Below are 17,137 nucleotides of genomic sequence, written 5' to 3'. Positions count from 1 at the left end.
TACGAAATTTAGGTGGTCAAATCCATCCTTTTTTTCATCGACTTTGAATATCAGGTTTAATTAATTGAAAGGCAGAGGAATTCCTTCCATATGTTTGTTCGTAAGAAAATAATAATTTATGATTTGGTTGTAGCGTTAAAGCCGTATTGCAAACAAAGTTTCTTTAAAACTACTTTCGTATTTTTATTTTTAAAAATTATGTGTAGTTGCACATATTTCTAGTTTAAATACTGAAGTTTGCTGCAAATGCACATTGATTTGTTTCTTTCTAATCACAGATCAAGGCAAAATTATTGTTAAGTTTTTAGAGTTTATAATCCTGATCACACGATGGATTTGTGGCTCATTTCTTCTCATTAAATAATCGGCGAAAATTCCTCCCGAGTCGTGCGTTTGATTAGAATCACACACTGTGAGAAACAGCGCAAATGCCACAAATCACCTCGCTCCAACCGCGCCTCGATGGCTTGCAAAAGCAGGTCAGTTAATTTTGAAAAAAATTGGAAGCAGAGAAAAAGCCGAGAACAATGAGCAGTTTGTCACGGTCCACGCGACTCCCCGCGTGGAAACGTTATCGATGCATCCTACAAACTTCACCATTCCCGCGCTTGCCAATTTTCCCTACGAATGCAAACAGGCTGGCAAAGGATCATATCCATGAGTAGGCCAGTGGGAACGTGGCATCGGAACAGATGTTGGCAAATTGAAGCTGCTTGAAAAATAGCTTCCTCCAGCTGTATTGAAGTTGACCAGCTACCGTGACGCATTCAATTTTTTCCAACAAACTTATCGATCACCTAAGAGCCACACTGGAAAAAAAAAAAAACACATTGGATCTAGAGTCCAGCCTCTTAAAAACATCGACAAGAAAAAGTACTCTTGATTCAATCAGAATCTAGCTTTAATCAAGAACCACACGGAAAAAAATACCTCTGTTCATAGGGCTCCTACACTTCTTTTGCAAGAGTCACAGAAGCTTCCGTTATGAGGACAGAGTACCCTGTTCCCACGACCAAAGTTCTGTTCTCACAACAGAAAAATTCTGTAAGTGTAACAAAGAAACTACAGGAGCCTTGTGAACAGAAGGTTCTGTCGACAGCACCATCTATTTTTTTCTGTGCAAGCCTCTTAATTTAAGCGGATTTCGTTTTGATTCAAGCAAAAATCCGATTGAATCAAGAGTATTTTTTCTTGTCAATGTTTTCAAGAGTCTGGACACTAGGTCAAATGGTTTTTTTTTTCTAGTGCAGTCCATTCCCATCCTCTCTTTTTCACAAATATTATACATTTTGCTGTTTTAGCGCACTGAAAAAAAAGTTCGGTTGTATATACCTAAGTTCGGTGTTCCATATCATCCCACATAAATAGCCTCGTCAAACTGAATTTTCGGCTTTTCAAACCAATCTTTCGGTTCGTGTAACGGAACTTGTGCGGTAAAGTGGTCTGACGAACTTAGTTTGGTCACATATGTCGAACGTTCGGTTATACGAACCGGAAGCTTAGTTTGACAAACCGAATATTTGGGATGATATAGGACACTGAACGTTTGGTTCTCATAAACGAATTCTTTTTTCAGGGCAGTATCATTCAGTTCAATAAAATTAGGTCAGTCGAAGTTTTAAGATGTTAGGCACTGAAAGTGGTCGCTGCTGGTCTCTTCGGTAAAACGACAAAACAAGCAATAGATCGACAGGAAAAAAAAATCTGACCCAACAAAAATTTTATCTTTAAAGCATAAATTCTAGGAAGTTCCTTCCATCCCCATCTGAAAATTCCAATTTCCCCGGAACTGCTTGAAAGTAGCGGGCATCAGTTTGAATTTCTCGCCTTGATTTTGATGGAGGCACGTTATATCAATTGTATCTTTTATCGCAGGTGCGTTAACTAACCACGCAGAGAGTTACGATGCTCGACTCATTGAAGAATTTGGTAGCTACAGGGTTATTTAAAAGTCACGCACCATTGGCCATGAGGGGGTCGGCCATTTGAAATGTTTGAGGTACCCCCCGCCCCCTCCCCCCAAGGGAATCAAAAACTAGAAAGTACCTGAAAAAAATTACCCCTCGATATGAGGAAAAACGTCTCAAACGGTAAATCGATATCATAATTAGAACTAAAATTATGGCCTGGTGGTGCGGGACTTTTGAATAACCCTGTATAATGGGAATTCGAACTATGAAACCAAGTTATCAACTCAGAAATTGAATTTTGTTCGATGTGTGTAGTATGCACGAATGACTGGTATGATTTGCAGAGGAGTCGATCGCCCTTTTTCATGTTCGATTTGATACTCCGAGCACATTGCACATGCCCGGTATGGTCAAGTTCTGATCTAGCGATCCGTGGATCCTGTAGCGCATTATGTTGGTCTGAGTCAGGCGTCGCGTAATACCGACGCTGGACGGAACGCCCGATCCAATTTTGAGAGGACAAAAGGCGCTTTTTGTGAGCCCAGCCTTGATCGAGTTGAAGGTCGATCCCGGATTGGCTCGAGCCTTCCACAGAGGGGGCTAACTGGATCCAGTTGAGCTTAGGCTATCGCGAATTTTCTATTTATTTTAGATCAACACCGTTGCCGAAGTTAAGGGACATACTGTTGATTTTTTGTATCATGATTGGCGAAAATAGATCATGGGTTGGATTATCATTGCCGAGAGTGCAAAATTGTCTATCGAGTTGATCGTATTTGCCCTGTAAGATTATCGGTAAAAAGGACGGGTAATGAATACAAACCGTCATTGGCCGTTTGTCGATGGCCACACGGAGAAAAAAACTTCGTGCACGGGACCCGAAGTTGAGGTCATATTGATATCTGAATTTTTCGGACCACACATCTAAAAACTTGAGGTCCAACTGCCCAAGTTCGGAAGTGCGGATGTGAGATCCGAAAACTTCAGAGATCCATATGACCTCAACTTCGGGTCCCATGCACGAAGTTTTTTTCTCCGTGCAAAGATGGGCGCCACCCTGGAAAAGAAGTCCCTTGGATCTAAAGTCCAGACTCTTAAAAAATCTTCCAATAAAAAATACTCTTGATTTTATCGAAATCTTGCTTGAATCGAAAGTAAATCCGCTTAAATTAAGAGCCTTGGCTCTCGATTCGAGCAAAAATACGATCAAATCGGAGAGTATTTTCTCTTGTCCAATTTTCAAGAGTCTGGACTCTAGACTAGACCCAAGAAACTTTCTTCCAGCGATCGGGAATGAATTGCCTTTTTTCATGTCTTACGTTGTAACCTTTTCAGACTTTTATTCTATAATTTTTTGTTTAATATTTCGTAACGTGTGACGAGCCTCAACAAAGAAATAATTTCGTTTTCATCAATTGACAGATGAGGCAGGAAAATATTTACTATCATCGGTTTTTTCTGTCTTGTAAATTGTAATTCTTAGTTGTTTTGTATCGCACGCTGGATGGATAACATACTACCTCTCTGTGTAAACCACCGCCCGCCGTGCTTTTGAACCTCAAACGTCCCTGCTTTAAATTGAATAAAAAGGTCCAGTTTCAGCCCTTGTTCATTCTTCGACTTTAGTTACAGCGGGAGTTTATTTAATAATTCGATTTAAGTCAATCATGATAAATTCGGGGATGAACAATATTATTTTAACAGTAGCCACAATAACATTAACAATGACCAGACTAAATTCATTGCTGGAGATGGATATGAAAAAACTTGTAGCTCTATCTACTCTAAGTCAAAATAGAATTATATTTATCTCTATTTCAACAAATTTGTATTCAATACAGAGGAATAAAAAGGGTTGGAATAAAGGTGAGGTAAAAGGTAAAAGAGGGCTTGGATTCTTTGTCTTACAAAGTCAAATGAGGACCCCAAAGAATTTTTTTATTGTGTACATTACTCGAATTTTTTCATAGCTGCTATAAAGCTTTTGTTGCGAATATCTCAAAGAAGTTCTGTTGTGAAATAGCATCCATCCTATAATCAATCTTAAACTTTCGTTAAAAATGAACGAATCGTGGGTAATAACAGTGGCCTCAGCATGATGCTTATGTGTCCACAAAAACATAATATTCTTAAATCTGACAGCACGCAGTTATAACAAGTACAAGAATGGCCACGACTTATTGTATTGGTGGCGCAGACTGGAAAAATGAGCTCCGATAGATTATTCAGGGTGACGATGAAAATTGATTTTATTGCGATCAGCGTTGATAAATCTAACTTACCGATGCCAAATATTAAAATGAGAGAATCAAAATCTTCCTTATGTCTTTGCGGAGGGGGAAGCAATTTTTGTTGGTAGATGATTCCCTCTCGTCATCCTCTTCCATATTCCATCCAAGGAAAAGAAACTTATAATTCGGCTCCAATTGTTTTGTTCGTAGGTATCTAAATATTAATCGAAATTCTTCATCAAGACTTGTTGCGTACAGAAATCTCAATCTCCAAGTTTATATATCAAGTATGTGCATGCATGTATATGAAAGTTCACCCACACGGAGCTACTCTGGAAAAATAACACATTGGATCTAGAGTCCAGACTCTTAAAAACATCGACAAGGAAAAGTACTCTTGATTCAATCAGAATCTAGCTTAAATCAAGAACCAAGCCTCTTAATTTTAGCGGATTTCGTTTTGATTTAAGCGAAAATTCGATTGATTAAAGAGTATTTTTTCTTGTCAATGTTTTCAAGAGTCTGGACTCTAGATCCAATGTGTTTTTTTTCCGGTGTATGACCCGGCAAGGATTAAACCTAACTCAAGCTAAGGAAAGGCGCCGTATAAATCTTCAGACATCGCCAAATTTCCCCTTTTGCAGTTTGAATCTATTGGGAAAGTTGTACCTAAGGATTTTTCCCGCAATTTCTCAGGAAAATTTGTCACAATATAATCTAAAATATCTAAAAACTTCAAGGAGAAACATGCATAACTTTCCTCCCAAATAAATTGTTTATCAAAGGAAAGGCAACCTTCGAATATTCATACAGCGTTCTTCCTCAGCATGGCAGTACAGACCTTATTTCAATAATGTCGTCAGTTTGACCCACCTCATCATATATGCGCCAATGAGCCAGGGGTAACCCCCAGGGGGGAGGGGGGCTAGGGCTATTAACCCCATTACCGCGGCGGCTGATACATTGATTGACGAATCGATAGGCGGCCAATAAACAGTCGCCGCGGCGCACAATGCAGTCGACGTTGTGTCGCGTCGGCGCGTATATGGTTCCGATAATGTGATTGATTGACTGCGAAGTCATTAGCCACTCAGGCAGGCCGCCTCTCGAACGGGGCCCACTTGGCAGACGCCCGTGTTTTTCAGGGGGTCACGTGAACCAGTGACCTGCGGGAACCCTTTAATTAAACGCATTTACACGGAAAGGAACTCCAGTCTATATTTAGTCACAGGCAATTTTGCAAAATACTAGAGACTGCAGGCCGATTATTGAAAGTTTGAAGCAGCCCGATAAGACATCGACTTGCGATATATTGCATGGTTGAGATAGGGCTATATCTTGTCTTGCCATGCTGACATAGTTTCAATAATCAGCCAGTTCAAAAATGGGCCTTATATGAAATTGAGTGTATGCTGGCGTGTTAAGGAAGGACGATGCATGAGCTTTCAGGCGTTGCCAAATTGCTCTTGATAAAATACGCGTTTTTAGAGAAAATTGTGAATATTGTCACCTAGATTTTTCGGATCGCAATTTCATCTCAAGTATCTGAAAATTTCAAGGAAAGATACTCAAAAACTTCCAGAAAAATAAATATTTTATACCAAGTTATCTGGCAACAGTCATGAAATTTTTCCTTAGCGAGGTAGTCTGGTGAACTACCTTTCAAAATTACGCGTTTCTTCAACATATTTTACGGGAACATTTTCGAGGTGGTACCAAAGGATCAGAAATCAATTCACCCTACACGCAGAAGGGCTACAAAGATATCAGATAAAATGTTCGCTCCAGGCTCAGAGGCTGAAAATTACGGGTGCTAAAGTTTTTGCTCCTGCCAAATCAGTCAAAGCAACGGTTTCAAAAAACGGACCACTGGAGGTACGGATGAAATGGCTGTACAGCCCGTAATGGAGATGTTGCATGTGTGAGGAATTTGCGATTTGACTGTTGATTCTTAGGTAAAAGTTCGTGAGAAACGTGATGGTGCCACTGGTTTTCTCTGAAATCAACTCCCAAGCTCAAAAAAGCTCTGAAGTTGAGGCCAAAGTGGAGGTGATATCCCACGCTATCCTGGGAGTCCACTTCTACATCAAGACAAACTCTCCATGCAAAGATAGGGAGCTAATACATTGACAGGGCTGCCACTATATTTGGGGACTCCAAAGCTGAAAACACGGCAACCCTACTAATGTATTTGCTCCCTATCTTTGCATGGAGAGTTTGTTTTGATGTAGAGGTGGACTCTCAAGATAGCGTGGGATATCCCCTCCATTTTGACCTCAACTTGAGAGCTTTTTTTGAGCTTGGGAGTTGATTTCAGAGAAAACCAGTGGCACCATCGTGTTTCTTGCGAACTTTTACATCAGCACCAACAGTCAAATCGCAAATTCCTCACACGTGCAACATCTCCATTACGGCGTTCTGAACCGGAGCTCTCTCAGCAGCGTTTTTCAGGAGGCAACTGAAATTGAAAACTTTTTCTAATTTGAGATCGTCTCCACGAGTTGTGAATGTTCACGAGCCACTACCAGATGCATATGCGGAGGTTACAAGAATGGAAGCTCGGAGAAACGTCGGATGTCGTCGGTTCGGAACCGCGCTCGTCGACCGCAAAACCGCGGGTCAGCGCGGCGCGGATTGGCGACTCGCGCGGTTGCGGTGCTGCGAGTTGGAAGCAGCGGATTCCGGTCGGAAAGCGGCGATTTTGGCGTCGATTCGGCGCTACCTCGGCCGCGGATGCGTCGCGACGACGGCCGATCATACCTCCGACTTGATCAACCGTGAAACGCATCGTGCTCCTCAAGTCGGCAGCGCTGCCCGGAGGACATTTTAAGCGATAATACGGCCGTAGAGTCTTATGGAGATCCCTAGGACCCAAGAAAATGGCGGTGGATCAAGGAGGAAGTACGTTGGAGTGAGTGAAAGGGGGCTGTTACTAATCTGTGACCAGTGGCGATGCGTCATTGCGTCAATGATTCTTCATCGATATTTCCACATTCACTGGAAAAAAAACACATAGAATCTAGAGTCCAGACTCTTGAGAACATTGACAAGAAAAAATACTCTTGATTCAATCGGATTTTTGCTTGAATCAAAACGAAATCCGCTTAAATTAAGCGGCTTGGTTCTTTATTTAAGCTAGATTCTGATTGAATCAAGAGTACTTTTTCTTGTCGATGTTTTTAAGAGTCTGGACTCTAGATCCAATGTGTTTTTTTCCAGTGTTTGAAGCTGTGATAAAAAATTGATTGTTGAAGTGCTCGCTCATTGTTGCGGACACCCTATCGATCCTTTTCCCATATGTTGAAATGGTTGCCGGTCACTTGGCCTACAGTTTTTGGACCCACACCACACTTTTGCTACGTTTTTATGTTCAGTGCAGTATGACCGATCGAGCGATCAATCGACATATATCGCAAAGCACGCCACGCATTTTACTGTGACGTTCAGCTCTGCTGCACTTGTAAGCAACTTTGTCATTGTAAAGGCCTAAGTTGCATCCCCCTCTCCCCGAATATAATGCAATTTTGGGTCAAAACTGCGTAAAAACGTCTTAACATGTGAGTACTCAACAAAAACATACTCGTTCTTAAAGATTTCTGTATACATACATAAATTAACCGGTCGAGTTTATGTTCGAGCAATCAGAAAGCTTAAAGCTCCGTTTTCATCTAGCATAAAAATTAAAAAGAACAAAATACCTTACGTAAGATTTGAACCCTCACCATTTACCGATGAAGTCCTATTCTTCAATTGCGTATTTTTAGATTATGTCAGCTCGATGGTTGTATATTTGACAACAATATCACCGCTGATCCTCTGTTTGCTTCCTCATCAGAGTGAAGCAAACCGGGACAAAATTAAACGGATTATAAAAATGTACACAGTATATTTCAACGTAATATAAAACAAATCACATGGCGCTGTGTGGTCCTATGTGTCTATTTTCCTGTCTTTAATTTTTCCGACAACCACTGAGCTTCCTTAATATAAAGTCAAGTGGCCGCCTCAAATCGTCGCCTTCCTGACACAATAGCGTAACTACACTCTGCAATGAACCCTGTCGTCCGTACAACTCAATGCTTTTCCGGGCTCATCTCGATGTGTAGCTACGCCCTGTCAGCCAAGCGACAAAATAATGCAAGCACCATTAATCGCATTTGTCTCGTGTAGAATCCGTCCTGAGCTCAGGCTCGAAATTAAATAGAAGTGAAGTGGTTTAGAAGATTAAACCAACGATGAAACGAAGTCCGGCCTCTTGAATTTCAAGCTTTTGCGTCAATCAATAATATAGATTAACGCCGAGTGGTGGCTATTTCCTGCAAAATGTTTGCTGATCCGACGCCTGTTTTCCCCAACTTCGATTGAGACATCTTTTGTTCGAGGAGATTTTCTATCGTATAACCCCCACCGTCACGAAGAATGATTCACAGAACCGTGGAAAAATACATTTTTGTCGATATTGAGACTCATCCGTATTGAGAGGTTGTTTGCGTCGAGAGCTGCTTTGATTTAAGCTGTGGCCTGTGGCTTATGTTTTATTTTACATTTTTTATGCACTTGAAAATAGTTCAAAGATTAAGGAGAACTTCCCTCAAAGCCCTTGAGCTTTCCTGCACTGGAAAAGAAACACATTGGATCTAGAGTCCAGACTCTTGAAAACATTGACAAGAAAAAGGACTCTTAATTCAATCAGATTTCAGCTTAAATCCAAAAGAAATCCGCTCAAATTAAGAGGCTTGGTTCTTGATTTAAGCTTAAATCTGATTGAATCAAGAGTATTTTTTCTTGTCGATGTTTTTAAAAGTCTGGACTCTAGATCCAATGTGTTTTTTTCCAGTGTGCTGTCCGAAATCCTTAACTGAACAGCCCTTTGCAGAAACGATACGCTGCGTCAGATTTTTAGTTTTGCTTGGATTATTGATCGATGTAAATTATTTGTAATACACGGAAAGAACGCACATGTTGATAATTTTCGCAGGTAATTAAAGAAAAACGTCGGCAAGAATGTTCCATCAGGACCTTTTAAAAGCACGGTTGCACAATCTACATTGCGAGGCGTGAAGCGTGTTACTCGTTTCTTCAAAGAACACGAGGGAAAAATAATTCTTGATCTTACAAAGCTCGTCAAAGATTCTAGGTTCACTTTTCTTGCCATAGTTACAACTTTACGATCATGAAAGCAACGGTAAAAATTTCCCGGTTACTTGGAGTTACTTATTTCTCGGTCAGATTAACAATAAATGGACTCCGTTGATAAACCAAATTTTTGGTTAAATCTACCGAAACTGTAGGTTACTCTGAGACATCTGGGGGTGGAGAAAGTGTTCTGCTGAGCTAATGTACCCTTCTTTCTCTGAGTATCATTCAAAGGTTGCGACCTGCGAGTGGCTCGCGCATTTTATGCCAACTATCGGCAAGTACCGCCATCGCGACCCAAGCTTGATCCTACCGGCTTAAGCCTGATTTTGAATGAAGTTGCATATTGTTCAACCCAAAGATTTGGTCTATGCAACTCAAAGATTTGGTCAACGCAATCCGAAGATTCAGTCAACGCAACCCAAAGATTTGGTCAATAGAACCCAAAGAAAAATAACAAAAAAATATCAACCACCTGCAGCCTGATTTTTGAAACTTTAGCTGGCTATGTCAGCAAGATAAGACGAGACATAGCCCTATTTACGCCGTGCATTGTATCGATTTTCGATCCTTGTCGTGCCGACAAAAAGTTTCAACAATCGGGCTGCTGTTTGGATTACTTCGTGTTCTGCACTGGAAAAAAATACACATTGGATCTAGAGTCCAGACTCTTAAAAACATCGACAAGAAAAAGTACTCTTGAATCAATCAGAATCTAGCCCAAATCAAGAACCTAGCCTAATTTAAGCGGATTTCATTTTGATTCAAGCCAAAATCCGATTGAATCAAGCGTATTTTTTCTTGTCAAAGTTTTCAAGAGTCTGGACTCTAGATCCAATGTGTTTTTTTTTTTCCAGTGTGCCTTTCATACTAAGACAAAAACTCGGTTAATTTTTGTGACTGTGTGGTTGTGGCAAAATCGGGACGACGATACTGAGGATATGGGCGGTACTGCGATGATCTTCCTGACGAAAGCGTGTGGGCTTTTCTAGGTCATGTCGAAGCGAAATTACCGCACTTTCGACTCGTTTGGATTTTCCTGCGGCACCTTGCGGCTGCGCTGCGCTGCGACCCGTTTTCCTCTCCTCCGTCGTCGTCGTCGGTAGAAAGTTTCGAGCGGTTGCTCGGACGCCCGGCCCGGGCCGGCGGCGCCCGGACGCGGACGGAGGCTAATGCTCGCTGATGAGCTAGCTAAGCTGCTATCCTCACAGTGCACTCCATCGCACGCTGTCAGATAGATCCTCAAATTAGTGTTTTTGAATTTGTTGGTATCTAAACTCAAAGGGTCCTAAAAATCGAAAAAATGAGCTATTTGCTGAGGAGTCATGCCCCTGAGAAGACCTAATGTGCGTGATTTCGTGAAAATTCCGGAAAATGGATGGGTTTCATGAAAAAAAAATTGAATCGGTGTCTCCTAGATAGGGACTCTACTAGATAGTTGTAAGTCCAAAAACTCATGAGCCCTGCCTATCGTTGATTACGCACTGGAAAAAAAACATTGGATCTAGAGCCCAGACTCTTGAAAACATCGACAAGAAAAAGTATTCTTGATTCAATCAGAATCCAGCTTAAATCAAGAACCAAGCCTCCTAATTAAAGCGGATTTCGTTTTGATTCAAGCAAAAATCCGACTGAATCAAGAGTATTTTTTCTTATCAATGTTTTCAAGAGTCGGGACTCTAGATCCAATGTGTTTTTTTCCAGTGCGCAGGACGTTACGGCTCATGAGTTTTTGGACTTGTATGTCAGGCATCGATTCAATTACCTTTATGCAAAGAAAATGAATCAACGGTTGGATTTAGAACGGCATCAACAAGTGTTTGGGTTGGCACCAGCTCTTTGAGTAGCACAAGACAGTAATCCAAACAGAGCTTGGACCAACCTGCCAAATTCTCTGTGATACCATTGATTCTATTATAACCCTTGTCTCTGAGCATCAACACTGAACTACTTGTTTCAGTGTGGATTGGCCATAATTAAAGTCACCCATAAATTCAATGCAATTCAAGCATTATTCTCAAAATTGTTTGTGACCCACTCATCACCTTTTTACGAACATTGCCAATAGGGCTTTCCTGTGAGGTTTTCTATAGTTTCTGCGCATACTGTCTGCACGAGGGCTCTTTCAAATCATGCTAACAGTAGACTGTGAAGACCGAGGTTCTCTGTGAGGTTCTAATCATCCTTCAATGATCTGAATGTGATTTTTTTGTGATCTGGCAACTACGTCTGCAGAGCGCATGCGCCGAGCGCAAGTTCTCTTTAAGCGCGCTCGTGAACTTCTGATGATTACCTACGCGGTGGCCAAGGAAACGGATAATCTCTTTGATGGTAATCAAGCTCCAAGAATGAATGAAACGTCCCAGATGGAGGGGAGCTTATGAAGAGGTCATCAGACGCTGCTGATGATTCGCTCGGCGGATCAACGATGCTCGATATGCGAGCGACAGACAGAGTAATTCTTGGATGGTGGAGCTGTGCATCAAAACCGAAATGGGCCACTAGAAAAGCTCTCGGACTGAGAAGATGGTCGTATCACAGGAAACAATAGGTGTCTTAGATTCCTGATGGGGTGGACCTTGCTAGTTCGCTTTGGAAAGCCAAGCCCCAAAACGGTGAAGGGACCAAAGTAAATGGGATGAGCAGAAATCAAGCACCGATGGTGTTTTTCGCGTTATTTTTTTTATAAATAATCACCACTTTCACTTGTAGCTTTTACTCAGCCAAAGTAAAAGTGGTGCGTTATTTTTTAAAAAATAATGCGAAATGTTATGTTGTACTTCCACTGTTCGTCGAAATTTACAACACTAATAGTCCCCCCCCCCCCCCCCAGGATGGGGTACCATCAGTACAACAACGATGTGCTCCATTACGTTGTCCGTAATGGAACCATTGTGATGCAGGGTTTGGGGAAGGTCTAGGATGTCTCACGTTCAAATTTTTATCCAAATAGGACATTTTTCGTAATGAATAGGAACTTTGGGCCCCCCCCCCCACTTTCCGTACCCCCTTTCCACCCGTTACGAAAAATGTCTAGCTACGCCATCAGCATAAACATGAACATGTACATAAACATAAACATACTCATAAGCATAAACATGTTCGAGGGTTTTTTTTTGTTCTTTTGAAGAAACAAGAAACCGCAAATTCAGCGTCGCATGAATTTGGGTATGGCGAGTAAAATTATGTTAATTATATCAATTTCCGAAAATAACAATTTCACTTCATTTTCGTCTCTACTCTTATTTGAGGTCTGCCGATTTAACGTGACAGGGCACCGTGTTTTAACGTTATTACGTTCGTCGTCGTGAGACGTCTTTCGGTTCCCGAGCCTCGTCAAGTTGACGGACGTCAAGCGTTGAGGCAACCAGATGCCAACGCCAACAGAAACAATGTAAATACCTTAACGGATAGATTATAATTGGGAGTAATTGTCATTGTATACTCTCTAGTCGGAGCGATTGTTTTTCGCCGCGTTCCATACTCGTATGTAGATATTCCGTCGCGCGTTGCCAGCTTGCAGAGATAACAACGCGAAGATAACAAACCGAACCAAACCACACTAGGAACAAAAACACATTGGATCTAGAGTCCAGACTCTTCAAAACATAGACAAGAAAAAATACTCTTGATTCAATCAGAATCTAGCTTAAATCAAGAATCAAGCCTCTTAATTTAAGCGGATTTCGTTTTGATTCAAGCAAAAATCCGATTGAATCAAGAGTATTTTTTCTTGTCAATGTTTTTAAGAGTCTGGAATCTAAATCCAATGTTTTTTTTGCAGTGCACTTTAGAAATATGATTTAACGAAGTATTTTTCACCACAAACTTTGTCGAACCTGTTGCGCATGTTGAGCCATTCCAAGGTCCGCCGAATGTTTTCGGTCTTCGCTCCGAAGCCCGGACCTCGCGACCCAGCGTCCGGTACCGCCGATCGGCAGAACGTGCAGTCTCCATCGTGGCACCCGATGACGCAAGGTCCATTGTTTCAGCCCCGCGGGAGGGGGAAGGGTGTCACTCACCACTCAACGTACTCAACGTTCAACTGTCGCGAGTTCAGCATTTAACACACCATTGAAACTTGCGGCCGCGGGAGGGCTTAGCCAAGTAGAACTTATTATTCGGGAACCCTCGGATGCTGGGACCGAATTCGCTTCTTCGTCGGGCAACAATGCTCGCGGCTCGCGCTGGGACAATAAAGACCCCCAGAGCGAAACAGGATTGGCGCAACTTATTTAAATGTCCGCGGAGACGCGAAGGTTCGTGTGAGAACGTGTATGTTCGTCCGGGAGGGGTGTGCGAGAGCGCAATGCTCGGTGCATGAACGTTTGACTACTGAAAAGTGAAATGACGTCGGCGCGGCGGGTGCAACACGGTTTTTGCCGGCGGGGACGTTTATAAACATTGCAGCGCATGCGGAGATAGGAGCAGGGGGAGGGGTGGTCTTAACATCTTCTAAGAGGTCGATTTCTTGAGACATTCCAGAAAACGAACTATTGACCGCAACGTACTGGAGGGTGTGTCTATGAGGTATTACCAAGTATAGGCATGGATAACTGTATTAACTGGAACGTTAATTAATTGGGTCCAATATCCTCAGATACCCTCATGAAGTGTATCAGACTATGATGACATACGGAGCACTGGAAAAAAAACAAAAAAACCCATTGGATCTAGAGTCCAGACTCTTAAAAACATCGACAAGAAAAAGTACTCTTGATTCAATCAGAATCTAGCTTAAATCAAGAACCAAGTCTCTTAATTTAAGAGGATTTCGTTTTGATTCCAGCAAAAATCCGATTGAATCAAGAGAAACAAGAAAAAACAAGCAGTGAACTCCAACACAATGTGTTGATAAGGCGCGTCATTAACTCGCACATATCAACCCCTTTAGTTTTCATTTACAGAGATTTCAAAAAAGGCAAGCAGCACAACAAGAGAATTCACGATCCAACAGTGCAAGGTCAACGACGCACCTTGACGAGACCGTGTATTGTGAATCTAGAAAGCTATTCGAACAAATTTAAGATTTTTGATCTGCCTCAAGCAAAATCTTATCAGATTCTTGAAGAAAAGTGCTACGGAAAAATTTAAGCGAAGAAAGGAAAAATTCTGTCGAACTCCTAGAAGATAAAGTCGATTTAAAGGTATTTTGGGGCTAAAATACCCAAATCACCGGTATTATAAATCCCGTTATATTATTGAAAAGAGATTTACTCGATATAAATGCAATTGTATTAAATATGTCTTGATTTTTTTATTTTAAACGTCTTTTCATGCAAAGAAGCTTAACCATGTCCATGCTTTATTCATTCATGAATTGAAAGTAAGCAATCACATCCCGAAAATCTACCGATTTGCCGTGAAAAATTGCAGAAACTTGATATACCAGGTCGATGTACCCACTCTTTGAATTTACCAATCGATTTAGTGAGTGCACGTATGTGAAAGTCAAAATGCTATAGTCATTTTGGGTGCATTCATTTTTCATGAAACAATTGTAAGTAATTTCAATCCCGAAAAACCATACATTTTCCGTATAAAATCGAAAAAATAAAAATATGTCGACTCCCTGACGTGAAAATTAAATTCTACGTGTGAAAATACTTATGTATCGATATGCTGAACAGAATGCCCGCCTCTCCTCGTAATTTACAAACCGTTCCTATACTCATCTCAAAATTTTTCTCAGAGCTTTGTGTTATTATCAGCTTCCATTTAAACCCCGGTTTGATGGCCGAATCGGCTGCCCAAAAAGCAAGCCATTTTTGAAGGGCTCTATGAGAAATTCGGGATATTATCAGCTCTCAGGAAATCACCCCATGGGTAAAATTGCTGGTATAAATTTTCGAGAGCTTAAAATAATCGTATTCAAGAAACTAAGGCATTAAACTATGGAGTCAATTTCGTTTTAATAATGTAACGGGATTTACTTGTCTTCAGGTCAAAACTCATACAAGGAAGCCCCTTGCAAGAGGCTAATTTTTTGTAATTTCACTCAATTTTTTCTCCTTTTTATAATTGAATTGCTTGTCACATTCTGAGGTCAATCATATTAAATTGTAATTTATACATTTCTTTTTTTCCCCCTTCATTTTATTTTTTGTTTGGAGAAGTTTTGTTGATTTCTTCGGATTTCGAATACTGTAACTTCTCTTCTATTTGGCCGATTTTTATGAATGAGACCTCTTTTAATTCGTGTTTCAACGGAGAGTAAGGAAAAAATTGCTAAAAACTCGCGAAACAATTTTTTTTGAAAATTGGGCGAATCCTAGCGTGACGGTGAAATGGTTAATGAAGCGTAAGTAATTGGGCGAGGGGCTGAGGATCCCGGCCTAGCTTGGCGACCGTCATTAGCTATTGTTCGTCGAGACGCCGACGCAGTGATCATGAGCGTGGGGAAGAGAGGGGTAAGTGGATTCCTGTATGAGCCACGTTTAGCTAATGGTCTAATGAGTCTCGAGGCTCATCACAGATTGCACTTACACAGATTGCACTGTATTTCTTAGTTTTAATAAGAAATAAAATATAATTCTGTAAAATTAGTAAATAAATACCAAGACAATTATTCAGGATGTCAAAGACTGACTGAAAACTTTTTATTAACCTCGAGTTTTTTTTTTTTTTTTTTTTTTTTTTTATTTATTGGTATTTTAACAACAATCTACAATATATGTATTCAGTTGACTTTGGATAGGACGCCTCACAATATGATCACTGGCATATTAAAACGGGTGGGGAGGAACTTAGCATTCTAAATTCTTCAGCAGATAGCGCTAGCGGTGGTTCACGAATGAAAAGCCATGACGGCGAGCGATAAAAATATTATTATCAGCTGACACTGACATTGTTGTCAGATGAACAGCACTATCAGAACACGGGTACCAACTTTTGAAAAGTATAACAGAGGTGTGGAGATCTGTCAAAGCAACGTTTTGAACAAAACGGAGGAGTTAAATTCTCATTCCGAGAGTGCCGACCTGCTCAGCCATCCTCGAATCAGTTCGCTTGATTCTGCTTATATATGCATATTTTAAATCAGCGCGTCGTACTCTTAGGCTTTTTTTAAGAAAACCAAGTAACGTAGACTCTTGGTATTCACTGCACATAAACTAGAGAGCCCCAGAATGAGAAACAACTTTAAATCATAATTATTGACGGATAAATAAACTTTTTACACGCTTTGGAAAATCTCAGAAGTTCGCGGTAGTCACTTTTCGGTAAGGAACTAAGGGACTCGGTTATTGTATCGAGCAGGGTTCGAAACGATCGCAAAGGCGGTATACTACGTATACGCGCCAAAAAGAATTGGATGAAGCAAAAAGTAGGTTAAATTAAGCACCAACATTCTTGATTCACAGAAAAACCTTTTCTTGGCGGCTTTAAGATTTTTTTTTTTTTATCCGATGTTCCTCCATTTAAACCTGTGATGCCACTAATCGATTCATGTTGGAGCGCGTGACTCCTCCGATAATCGATTGATTTCCATAGGTTTAAATCGCGAGAAAACGACGTTGCCAACTTTCTGGATCAGATCGTTGACTCCCATACAAGAGTATATTACGTAATAGGGGAAAATCGGTGCGGGGTTCCTAAAATGTATTATCTTCGGGCATTTGAGTCTGGTTGTTTTGAGGTTCAAATCAAGACGGATGAGTCATATGAGTCATGGATGAGCTCGAGGAGCAATGCAGTATTTAGCCTGCTAATTGATATGGTATGTCGAGCAGCTTCCCAGCCGGGCAGTTAATTGAAGAATGCAGCCGCAAATTCTTGTTGGGTCGCTGAGTGTGACCGCGACTCGGACAGCACGAGGTGCTACAATGGAACTTGAAAGCACTGAAGCTGATAGGGTTCCAA

At 41.1% G+C, this 17,137-nt stretch overlaps 2 protein-coding genes across 3 annotated transcripts in view; both read left to right on the top strand.

Annotated features, from left to right (window-relative positions):
* Positions 1-17,137, top strand: part of LOC109043431 (uncharacterized) — a 272,968-nt gene that overhangs the window by 60,490 nt on the left and 195,341 nt on the right. The window lies entirely within an intron of this gene.
* LOC140224244 (uncharacterized) overlaps positions 1-17,137 on the top strand; it is a 148,978-nt gene that overhangs the window by 6,176 nt on the left and 125,665 nt on the right. The window lies entirely within an intron of this gene.

Source organism: Bemisia tabaci, chromosome 3 (assembly GCF_918797505.1).
Source record: "Bemisia tabaci chromosome 3, PGI_BMITA_v3".
In the NCBI taxonomy this organism is placed as follows: domain Eukaryota; kingdom Metazoa; phylum Arthropoda; class Insecta; order Hemiptera; family Aleyrodidae; genus Bemisia; species Bemisia tabaci.
Note: the sequence above shows the minus strand (reverse complement) of the source record. Positions and strands in the feature narration are given on the sequence as shown.